The sequence below is a fragment of the Sciurus vulgaris genome, assembly GCF_902686455.1.
Source record: "Sciurus vulgaris genome assembly, chromosome: X".
Lineage (NCBI taxonomy): Eukaryota > Metazoa > Chordata > Mammalia > Rodentia > Sciuridae > Sciurus > Sciurus vulgaris.
The window spans coordinates 70,194,050-70,205,229 of record NC_136471.1 but is presented as its reverse complement, the minus strand read 5'-3'; the positions used below and the strand labels follow the sequence as shown (position 1 = coordinate 70,205,229).

At 33.7% G+C, this 11,180-nt stretch overlaps 1 pseudogene across 1 annotated transcript; it reads right to left on the bottom strand.

Moving 5' to 3' along the window:
- Positions 1-8,354: 8,354 nt before the first annotated feature.
- On the bottom strand, positions 8,355-9,111 carry LOC306650593 (nascent polypeptide-associated complex subunit alpha-like; annotated as a pseudogene). Its single transcript has one exon. The product of its transcript is annotated as a nascent polypeptide-associated complex subunit alpha-like (transcript).
- Positions 9,112-11,180: the final 2,069 nt, after the last annotated feature.

Genomic DNA, 11,180 nt, shown 5'->3' with positions numbered 1-11,180 from the left:
ATATCCTATGTTATTTTTATTTAACTCATAAGTGTACAACTTATTTTGCTAATCAGTAGTAGATTCCATAAGTGCAAACATATCCTATGCTTCCTCTTATATCTAAAGATCTCATATGGAACTATTTCCAAAGAAGGTGCTCAAATGCTTTCTGTGTGTTATATCTTAACCAATTTATAAAAATATATGTAACTACAATCTTCATTTTAATGGTCTATAAACTGAAGTTTAGACACTTGTTCAAGGCCATAAGCTAGTGACTAGAATGTGATACTCAAACCCAAGATAACCATAAACATTATTATTTTAATTAAATAATATACTTCCACTCACTTTTCTACTCTCATTAAATCAAGGCACCTCTATTCTCACTGGCTCTCAATGAAATCCCTCTTTTCTAGTATACTTGTAAGTTGATTAAATAAATAATAATTTTTGGTATATTTACCTTCCTTGATACCAGTCTATCTAATTATTTTACCAAACTCTAGTTAGAGCATGATACCTATAACCTAAGTAGTCTCTTTTTTTAATTGTGAAAAATTAAAGTTTTATATCATGTATATAAAGGAGTTCTTACAACCTCTCTGCTTAGTCTTTAAAAACAGTTTGCAAATACTAGGTTTAGTATTATGTTTTGTGGAGGGTTTTGCACACACTTATTACTAAATTTTATTTATTGTGAAATACTGAGTAATAATCAGAATAATCTGTGATTAGTCGGGATAGCTACTTACATGGAAACCAAAAGCTACTATCATAGTTTTCCTCCCTTTGTTTTCTAGAGTTATCTCATGAAGTTGGTGTGAGATAGAGAGAGAGAGAAGAGAAGAGAAGAGAAGAGAAGAGAAGAGAAGAGAAGAGAAGAGAAGAGAAGAGAGGAGAGGAGAGGAGAGGAAGGAGAGGAGAGGAGAGGAGAGGAGAAGAGAAAAGAAAAAGAAGAGAAGAGACAGGGGGAGGGAAAGGGAGAGGAAGAGAGAGAGAGAGGGAGAGATGTACGGAGGTTGTGGAACAGGGTGAATTTTTTTTTCTGTAGGAAAAAAAATTAGTTTTGGAACACATTTGTGGTAGATAGCCCAATGGCTTAATTGAACCAGGTCATCTGCTTTTAATAGCTCTTCTCATATAGCCTAGTGAAACCTAGACCAGTCACAAAAAGATGTTAATCCTAGTCTTAAAATAGTGCCTTCTGTTGAGACCCACAAGCTGTGCTATAGCAACTGGTCATTTCGATGCTTCTTTTATGTGCAATTTTAGCAACAATTCTAAGAGTTCTATCATGAAGACTGGAATTGCTGCTCTCATAGCAGGAATTATTGGTGCTATTGGCATAATTCTGTTTCTGGTAGCTTTTGGAACAGAATATTGGTTACTTGCAACAGAGACCTGTGAAAGTTTTGAGTCTAACAATGGAACTTTGGACATTGAAGAAGAGGTAATGTGTACTTTAGAAAGCATGGGATTTCAAACAAAGGAAATAAAGGTCTATGAAGGAAACCTTTTAAAAAATTGATCTGGTAGCAGAATGAAAATTAGGGTTTTAATTTTAGAAATTATTTCCTTTAAATTTTAGTAATTACTTTCAAATTTAATTTATTGATTGGAGATATGGAACACAGGAAGATGCTAATAGGAAAGAACGGTATATAAAGTGGGAAGTAATGCAAAGAGCTTAAATTGGTATTGTTGCAGGTTTTTGAATGGGTATTGTTACAGGTTTATAGACCAGGAGGGTTATTCTCACACTAAAGCTTGTTAATTTGATTTCTTAGTTTGCAAAATATTTTCTTTGGTGTGATTTTCTTTCTTAGTTATTTTAATATTTTAAAAGGGATGATTAAATGTAGAGGCTGAGGGAAAAACAAATGCAAATGTTTTAAATTCAATAATTAAATAAACTTAAAACATTGTTTTTCTAGATGATTTTTCATGAGAAAACATTATTTCAGGACTACTGAATGTCTCTTGATTTTGTGTTTTTATAACTTTATTTCAGTAAGAAAGCATATTTTATAAAGAAGTTCACTTTTGAACCACGAACTTTTCTAAACTTCAATTTCAGGCCATTCAAATATTATCATGTTAGAAAAAAATACTCATCATCCACTATTAAATAATCATTATTGTTCCTGTAATTTCACACAGAAAACACATTTTCTTTTTGAAGTGATTCTCCTGTAAATAATAACTATTTTTCTGCTTAACAAGAGTCAATACTATAGAGGAAGTGGCAGCTCAAAGCAAAATGCTCCAAGTTGTTCTCACTGAGAAGTGTAGAAATACTGGAGTATTTGTTTTCAGAAAATCCAGAGTTTGACCAGTTTCTTCTCATGCTATCATTCTCTATATTTAAAATGTTATTTTCCCTTTCAGGGTGACTTCCATTTCTAGAGTTCCTAACTAGTCCATGCTGTTCACATTACAACCTGTGATTATTAGGACCCTTCTGGAGGCTAAAGCTCTAGTACACTGATAAACCTATTGACGTTGGGTTTATATTAAAGTGCTCCCACTCCTAAAGGGAGCCATGCAAAGAGATCAAAGGAATCCATTACTATTGGTGGATTAATGCTTCAGGAATATTGAATGGAGATAGATTTTTCTAAGGAGATACACATTCCTGGAATCTCTGATAGCATACAACTTAGGATGCCATCTACTTCATTTTCATTCATGATTAGTTACAAGTACTAGATAGGAACTATCAGTCCTCCCCAGGGAATAGTATTTGACATGTTTGAACAGTACTTTCAGACAACAAATGGAATCCTAGAATGTTAGAACTGAAAGTGAACTTAGAAATCATCTAGTCAGAGCTGTCATGAGTAACAGTCATCTGTCTCCTCATTTAGTACTTTTTAGCTCACTAAACTGATTGCATTGCTTACAAAAATCTACTATGTATCTATAGTGGCAAATATATTAACTAAAATATAGTTGGCTCTTAGTAAATATTACTGAATGGATTTTACAGATAAAGAAATTGATGTTCAAAAGTGGGAAGTAAGTAACTTGAGTTCATAAAATTAATGAACTGAGCAACAACCAAAATGTAGGAATTCCTATATCTAAGTCCAGTCTTCCATTTCCTTATTTTTTTTCATTACTTCAGGATATATATTATATTTGCCAGATGCATGAAAGGAAAAAACTGATCTGGACCTACTATGCTATAAATAGGAGCATTATTGGCAAATTAATCAATCTTTTAATACTCTGTTATCCCTGTAATAATCTATTTGTTACAGTACAAGCATCTGTAGATCATCAAAAGTATATGTGCTTGTCAGTAAGACAGAAAATGAGTTTGCATTTCTAAATTTCATATTCCCTAGCATGAATCAATAACTTCTAATGTCTCATTATCATCAAGGGATTAAAATTCCATATATCAGTGTTTTAGTCAGCTTTTTAGCTGCTGTGACTAAATGATCTGACCAGCACATTTATTGAGACAGAAGGCTCACAGTTTTAGAGGTCTTAGTCCATGGAAGGTCAGCTCTATTCCTCCGGACTAGAGGTGAGGCAGAACATCATGGCAGAACAGGGTGGCAGAGGGAAGCAGCTTGCATCATCAGAAAGCAGAGAGAGTCTCCACTCTCCAGATACAATTATGCACCACATAGCCATGCCCCGATTCCAATCTCCTCCAGCTACACCCTACCACTTCAGTGAATCCCATCAGGGATTAATTCACTGTTTGGGTTAAGGCTCTTACAACCCAACCTTCCTGCATTGTTTCATATGTGAGGTTTTGCGGGACACCTCACATAAAAGAAATAAAATAAAGGTATTGTGTCATGTACAACTAAAAATATAAAAAATAATAATATTTAAAATATTAGAAATTTCTAGGAAAAAAGTGCTTAATTAAAATAATGAATCACAAATATCAAATTATTGGAGTTTAGTGCATTTATGTATGTTTTCTACCATGGAATTACATAGGTTGAGAATTTAGTATTACACTTACATGGAGGAAGCAAAGAAATATACGAGGCTAAGAAGTTGTACATATTAATTTTTGCTTTTCTACAGCATATAATATAGTCTTGTTAAGCAAAAATAGAGGCAAAGAGATAGGAAAAGAAGAAATTTGATCTGCAGTTAATCAAAAAATCATGTCGTTTAGGCTTTTCCCCTTCCTATTCTCGAATCCAGCACCTATTCATGTTAAAAATGTTATAGAAACTAGAGATCAAAGGATCTAACCTCAACATTGTAAAGGCTATATATGACAAACCCAGACCAACATTATATTGCATAGAGAAAAACTAGAATAATTTCCTCTAAAATCAGGAACAAGTCAAAGATATCCATTTTCAGCACTCTTATTCAACATAGTTCTTGAAACTAGCCATAGCAATCAGTAGGGGGAAATTAAAAGGATACAAACAGGGAAAGAAGAAATCACATTGTGTCTGTTTGCTGATTACATCATTCTAGATATTGAAGACCAAAAATGTTCCACCAGAAGACTTCTAGAACTGATACACACATTCAACAAAGTAGCAGAACGCAAGATCAACATAAATGGTTTTCCCATACTCCAATAATAAATCTGCTGAGAAAGAAATTAGTAAAATAATCCATTCACAATAATCACAATATACGGGGAATAAATCTATCCAACAGGTGAAATAATTCTACAATGTAATTTGTAAAGCACTGAAGAAATAAATCGAAGAAGACCTTAAAAGATACAAAACTACCTATTTTCTAGGAGAGGCAGAAGTGATATTGTCAAAATGACCATACTACCAAAAGTTTTATATGTATTCATTGCATTCCCCCTCAAAATACCAATGACATTCTTCACAGTTCTAAAATTCATTTGCAACAATGAAAGATCCAGAATAGCCAATCCTGAGCAATCCTGAGCAATGTTTTTTTTTTATTTCATTTTGTTCAGTTGGACTAACCTATATATGAAACATAAATGATACCACTTTTCTCTGCCTCAACTCACTGTGGGAATAGAAAAAGTCCATTTAATATAGTAGAATTGCTCTCTAAGCTATATTGTAGGAGACTTACAGAAGAAATATGTAACATTTATATTTACTTACATGGGGCCTTTTTTTAACATATTATTTTTAGAATACAATCATTCATCCTGCAAAAAGTGAAATGGGTCTCTCTTGGGTCATGATAAATTTCAGAAGTGTGTCAAACTTAAGCTATCTACTTAAATTGCTGTTAATTAGGTGACCAGTCAATCAAAGGAATATGTTGATCCTAATGTAAGCCAAATACTGTGGACTTATTCTTCATTTCAAATTTTTTGATATTTAAAAGTTTTAATTGTAAAAGCATTAAAACATATAATCATCCATCTATACACCACCAAATATTATCAACATTTTCCTCCTTTTTTGTTTGAGCCATATAAAATTTTGCCTCTTAAATTGCTATCCACAAATTAGCATCAATAGTATCACTTAGAAGCTGCTTAGAAATGCAAATTTTTAGATTCTACACATAAGTAATGAGTCAGAATAGATATTTAAACAAGATCTCTAGTTGTGCACATTAAAATTTAAGAAGCAATCATACAAACAAACTGCCAGACAGTGTATCCTAAAAATGTACTTTCTACCCTGCAGGTAAATATTATCCCAGTATTTTATAGAATTCCTTGAAAATGGCATTTCATTTGTGGAACAATGGTTTGAAATTTTGAATGTTTTATTTCATAGAATGATGAAGATATGAGAGACTATGAGGAAATGTCTGTTATATACCATCATGAAGGCTTCTTTTGGCGTTGTTGGTTTTTTGGAGATGATACACAAACTTCAGTCTGGAGATACTGGTTTAGTGAGTATGAGGGGTTACTCTATGATATTTTAATGGTATGGTCTTGGATTCAAATATAATTATATGAGAATTGCTGGGGATACTTTATCAATGACACATACCATATATCATATTTGATATATGAAATTCCAAGGGAAGACAACAATTTCTCTTTTCATGGGTTTGACCTAGAAGTCAACTGGCATTGTTTTTCCTTCATTGCTTGGAATTGAACCCAGAATATTGCACATTATAGGCAAGCACTTTACCACAGAACTATACTTCTAGTTATGACTGTTCTTTTTTGTAGCCATATGAGTAAGATCATATTGCCTGAAAATGAGACTCAAAATCATCCATTTTTTTCTTCCAAGATAAGATAGTTGACTTTGGAGGCTACTCTTGCTTTGCTATGGTAAAATTAAATCAATAAAGTGGCCACAAAATGCTTCAAATTTTATAGTACTCACTTAAATCTATGATTTATTATGTTAGGAATCATATTTTTAAAGAATTGACTGGAATTTTACCTACCTGCTGAAATAAATTTACACCTTAGAGAAAGAGATTCTTATCCTGGCTTTGTAACTTTCTGAATTATGATGGAAAATTGTCTTAGCCTTTTTGTAGATATCTCTCCATCATGACTGTTGCCAATGTGTTTATCATTGTTAATTTAATATGAAACACCAAAAGGGTTAATGTAAAATTAGGCCCTGAATTTTTCTACTTATTCTCTTCCATCAATCTTCAATTCAAATTAATGACAATAAATGGATTTAGATTGAAGGTAAATTAAAAAGTTGAAACATTGTCAGTCATCATATCTATAGCTACTTTTATTACATGATGACTCAAAATATATGCCAATAAGAATAATTTCAGTATGAATAAAGAGTATGACTAAGAGCTCAGGTACATTACTTATTTAGGCATGTCTAGTCTAGTCATTGCTATAATGCTAGAATAAGTACATGAAAGACTAACTGCTCTTTTTTCTAAGTAATCTAATAATCCAATTTGCTCATATTAATTATAGTGTCACTATAAATAGAGTCTTATTTCAAGACTCATCAGAGAATAGATTTACTCAATAAAATAATTACTAAATATATCATATTTATAGCACTGTACTTAATGAGGATATTCATAAAGAAGACATTGGAAGCTGGGCATGGTTCCATATACCTGTAATTCCAGCAGCTCTGGAGGCTGAGGCAGGAGGATTAGAAGTTCAGAGCCAGCCTCAGCAAATTAGTGAGATCCTAAGCAATTTAGTGAGACCCTGTTGATGTGGTTCTGGCTCAGTGGTTAAGCACCCCTGGGTTCAATCACCATTACAAAAAAAAAAAGAAAAAAAGACATTAGATACAATCCATGTCCTTCAATAGCTTATTCTGTAATTGGGTACAAGACATTTCAAAAACAGAAGAAAAAAAGACAAGGATGCAAGCAATATAACAAGGTAGTACATCCTATATACCATCAGTATTCATAGGCATTAAATATTTAAAAGGTCAGAGAAAAGAGAGAAATTAATAAGAAACAGGATTTCCAGGGATGGTTTTTTGTTGGATACAGAATTTGAATTAAATTCTGAAGTATTATAAGGATTTAGGCAGATAATTACTGACAGGGGAGGGAATGCAGAATGAATTTAATAAAATTATGCTATGTATATGTGTCAACATACAAAAGTGAATTGCACCTTTATGTATATGTATCAGTCACAAATAAATATATAAGAGAATGAAAGGAAGACCAGTAAAGTAGAGAAAGAAGAAAAGAAGAAGGAGTAGGGGAAGATAATGGGGATAATGGAAAGAGAAATGGAGTAAATAAAATTTCATGCATGTGTGATTTTCTTGAACTGAACTCAACTATTATGTATAACTATGGTGTACTAATAAAGGAACAGTGCAAGAGCACCATGAATAAAGATATAGAGGTAGGGAAATATATTTTCAAGGAAGCAGTTTAGGAAGGTGTAATGGAGTGTGCCATGGCTCAATTGCCACAAATTTGTGTTATTCTCATTATGAGTAGGTTGATCACTTTGAGTGCTATGAAAGGTTCTTGGAGGGATGTAGTGGGAGATCATATTTGAAGGTAGACTGGAACCAAACTGAAGAGTCATAAATTATATAAATCAAAAATCAAAAATCAGGGGATGCAATGCCTTGATGGCAGGTATCTTTCTTTAGTTAATTGTGAAACCTCCACTGAAGCTTTCAAAAAATCTATTGCATGTGAATGATTTCACAGCAAAAAATGGGCATATTAAATTTTATAACCCTCTACATTCAGTTGAAAACATAGTAATCTCATATACTAATATTATAGTAGTAGAGCTTGACTTCTGGGATGGTGAATGAGGGAGGTTGGGAGACTCTGCTTGATCTGAATGATTGTGTGACCCCAGAATTCATTTGAAATTTTTACCCGCAAGGTAATGGTATTAGAAGGTGGAGCCTTTAGGAGTTGTTAGTTTCTGAGGGTGGAACAATCATGGATGTGTTTAGTACTGTTTTTTTTTTTTCATCCAAAAGGAAGCCATAACTTTATTAATGATAGAAGCAGCACAAATTTGAAACCAAGCTGCAGTTACCTTTTTGAAACACCAGAAAAACGTCCTGACTTTGATGATTGCTCTGTTAATTCCATTATAGCATTTACAATATCATTACTATTGTTCTTCAGGACTAAGACCACCTTTAATCTTGACATACTTGCTTGTGACATGACCAATTCTATATTCTTAACTTCCACACCTGTTCCATCAATTTCTTTCTCTTCACTCTCTTCTTGTACAGTTAGAATCTGTGTGTTTTCTTGAACGTTTGAGACAGCTTCACCTTGAACTTTGAATTTCTCAGCCACTGCTAACTGAGCTTGCTGAGATAAATCTTCAATATTAGCTTCCCCCCAAACCATGTAGGTATTGGAAGATGGACTCTTGTAGACAACTGGTATTGTGATGACAAAGAGGATATTCTTAGATTTTTGGGTAGTTGACTCTAGTAACCCCCGTAACTTGTTGAAGGGGTTTGGACATAGCCTTCCATACCTTCTTTTCATTCTGATTGTGTTTTGTTTTACTGACTTGACTGGTTCTTTATTGGTTTCGGCTGCAACTGCCAGCTGTGCTTTTGGGTGGTTGCTTGTGTGGAATCTTGTTCTTCAAGTTCTGGTACTGATTCATCACTGTCAGGTTCTGTTCCAGACCCTGTCTCAGTTTGGGGCTTTGGCAACTCCTGCTTTATAGCAGGGATGGATTCTGTGGCTTCGCCCGGCATTTTGTGTGGAGAAAATGGAACCCGGCTTTAGTACTTATAAAAATGAGGCTAAATAGAGACTCCTTCTTTCCACTATGTAAGGGCACAGTGAGAAGGCTCCATTTGTGAATGTAAAACTTTTCACAAGACATTAGCTTTGTGGGAACCTTCATTTTGAACTTCCTAACCTTCAAGTCCAGGAGAACAAAGTCCCATAAATTTCTATTTTTTGCAAGACACAAAATCTATTGTATTCTGTTAACCGAAATTCAGTCTATGTTAAACAATCTCAAACACAACAACAATTTGACAGATGAAAACTATAGAAACCAATCATTATAAATATTTGGAAATATTTCTGAAGGCATACAACAAATAGAGAAACACACATTCAAGAATACTAAACCATGATGATAACAGCATAAATTCATGCCAATTGACCCATGACACACTGCATTACACCTACACAGCTCATTATTATGGACTCTTGTCCCTTGTTATGTGCATTCAATGGGGCAGTAGTTCTTTTTTCCCTAATATTCAAGTATGAGGTTATGGTTTTATTCTAGAAGGGGAAAGCTGGTGGTATGCCTGATCCTCTCTGTTGCACAAGTTATAGAAGTTCTATTTTGGGTGTTCAGCAGAGAGGACTGGGTTTCTCTACCCAAGCAAGCCTAACTCACAGGGTGAAACTTCTTACAAGTATTTCAGGTTGAGAACACTGAAGCCTTCCTCCCACTTCAGTATGCTCATTATATGGGGGTTCCACATTTGGGGGAATAACCTAAGAAGACCAGGGGCTTCCACCTGCCCTTAAACACCCGTTCATTAAATGGGAGCAGAAATTCAGGTCCACTGCCCACAGCTCTGGAAAAACGTGCAGGCATTTTACACAGGAAAAAGGCTGTCAGAAGATTCATACCTCCTATACATATTTTCTACATAATACTGACTGCTGATTCGACATCTTTTCATCATTTGAAGGAGTTCTGTCATCCTTCTTTTAGTAATCACAAATGTAATAAGATGGTCTTAAAGTTTTCCAATGACAGACTATAGGTAAAACAGAAAAAGTTGCTCTTTAAGTAAACATCCAGTCCCCTCTCAGCATCTATATTCATAGTTTTAGTTCTGAAATTAATTTATAAATTAAAAAAAAATTATTCCAAATCATTGTAACTACTGGTTCCCAATGGATCAAAGCCAACATCATGGACAATATGCTTTGGATATGCTTATGATTAATGCAAGGAAACATTTTAAATACTAAAAACATACAAACAATCAAACAAAAAATCCCTTATAGCTACTAAATTACTGTAGAGAAAACAGAAAAAAGCAGTGAGCTCCAAAATGTGAACAAATTAATTGTTGTGATTACCTTGAAGAAACTTTCAAAAAAATATAATTTATCTGGTTCCTACTCCAGACACATTGAATCAGAATCTCTCAAGCTGGAGTCCAGGAATCTCAATCATAAAGTGCTTCCTATGACAGTATGATGTTTAGCTTAGTGAATCACTCTTTTAAAGTGAGTGGGGATGATTACATATTTGCTGAAATGACAGAGAAATCTATAGGTTTTGATTTCCACCTATTTAAATGTCTAAATTTTAGATTCTAATGTTGAGAAATTGAAATCTCAAGCTCGGCACAATTACATGCAAGGAAAAAATGATTGAAGAATCAGTAACTGGAGTCAAACTCATAAATATACAAATCTTAATGAAAAATGTTTGATGAAAAATTCACTTCGTTATGATGAAAAAGTCAATTTAAGCTTATCACAACCATTAATTTGTACTTATAAATATTTTGATACATTATAACTTCATTAATCTTCAAAACAGAGAGATATGGAATAGTTGATACTATTTTTGAGACTCAGAGTGCTCAAATCAGGGTACCAGAACCCAAGCTACATATGGTATAATACCATAAACTGGAACATCCAGAAAATTATGAAGTTAAAAGACTATGTTGTTTGTGATGTTACAACTTTTTTTTTTTTTCTCAGTGCTGAGGATCGAACCCAGGGCCTTGCGCTTGCAAGGCAAGCACTCTACCTACTGAGCTATCTCTCCAGCCCTACAACTTCTTTTTAAG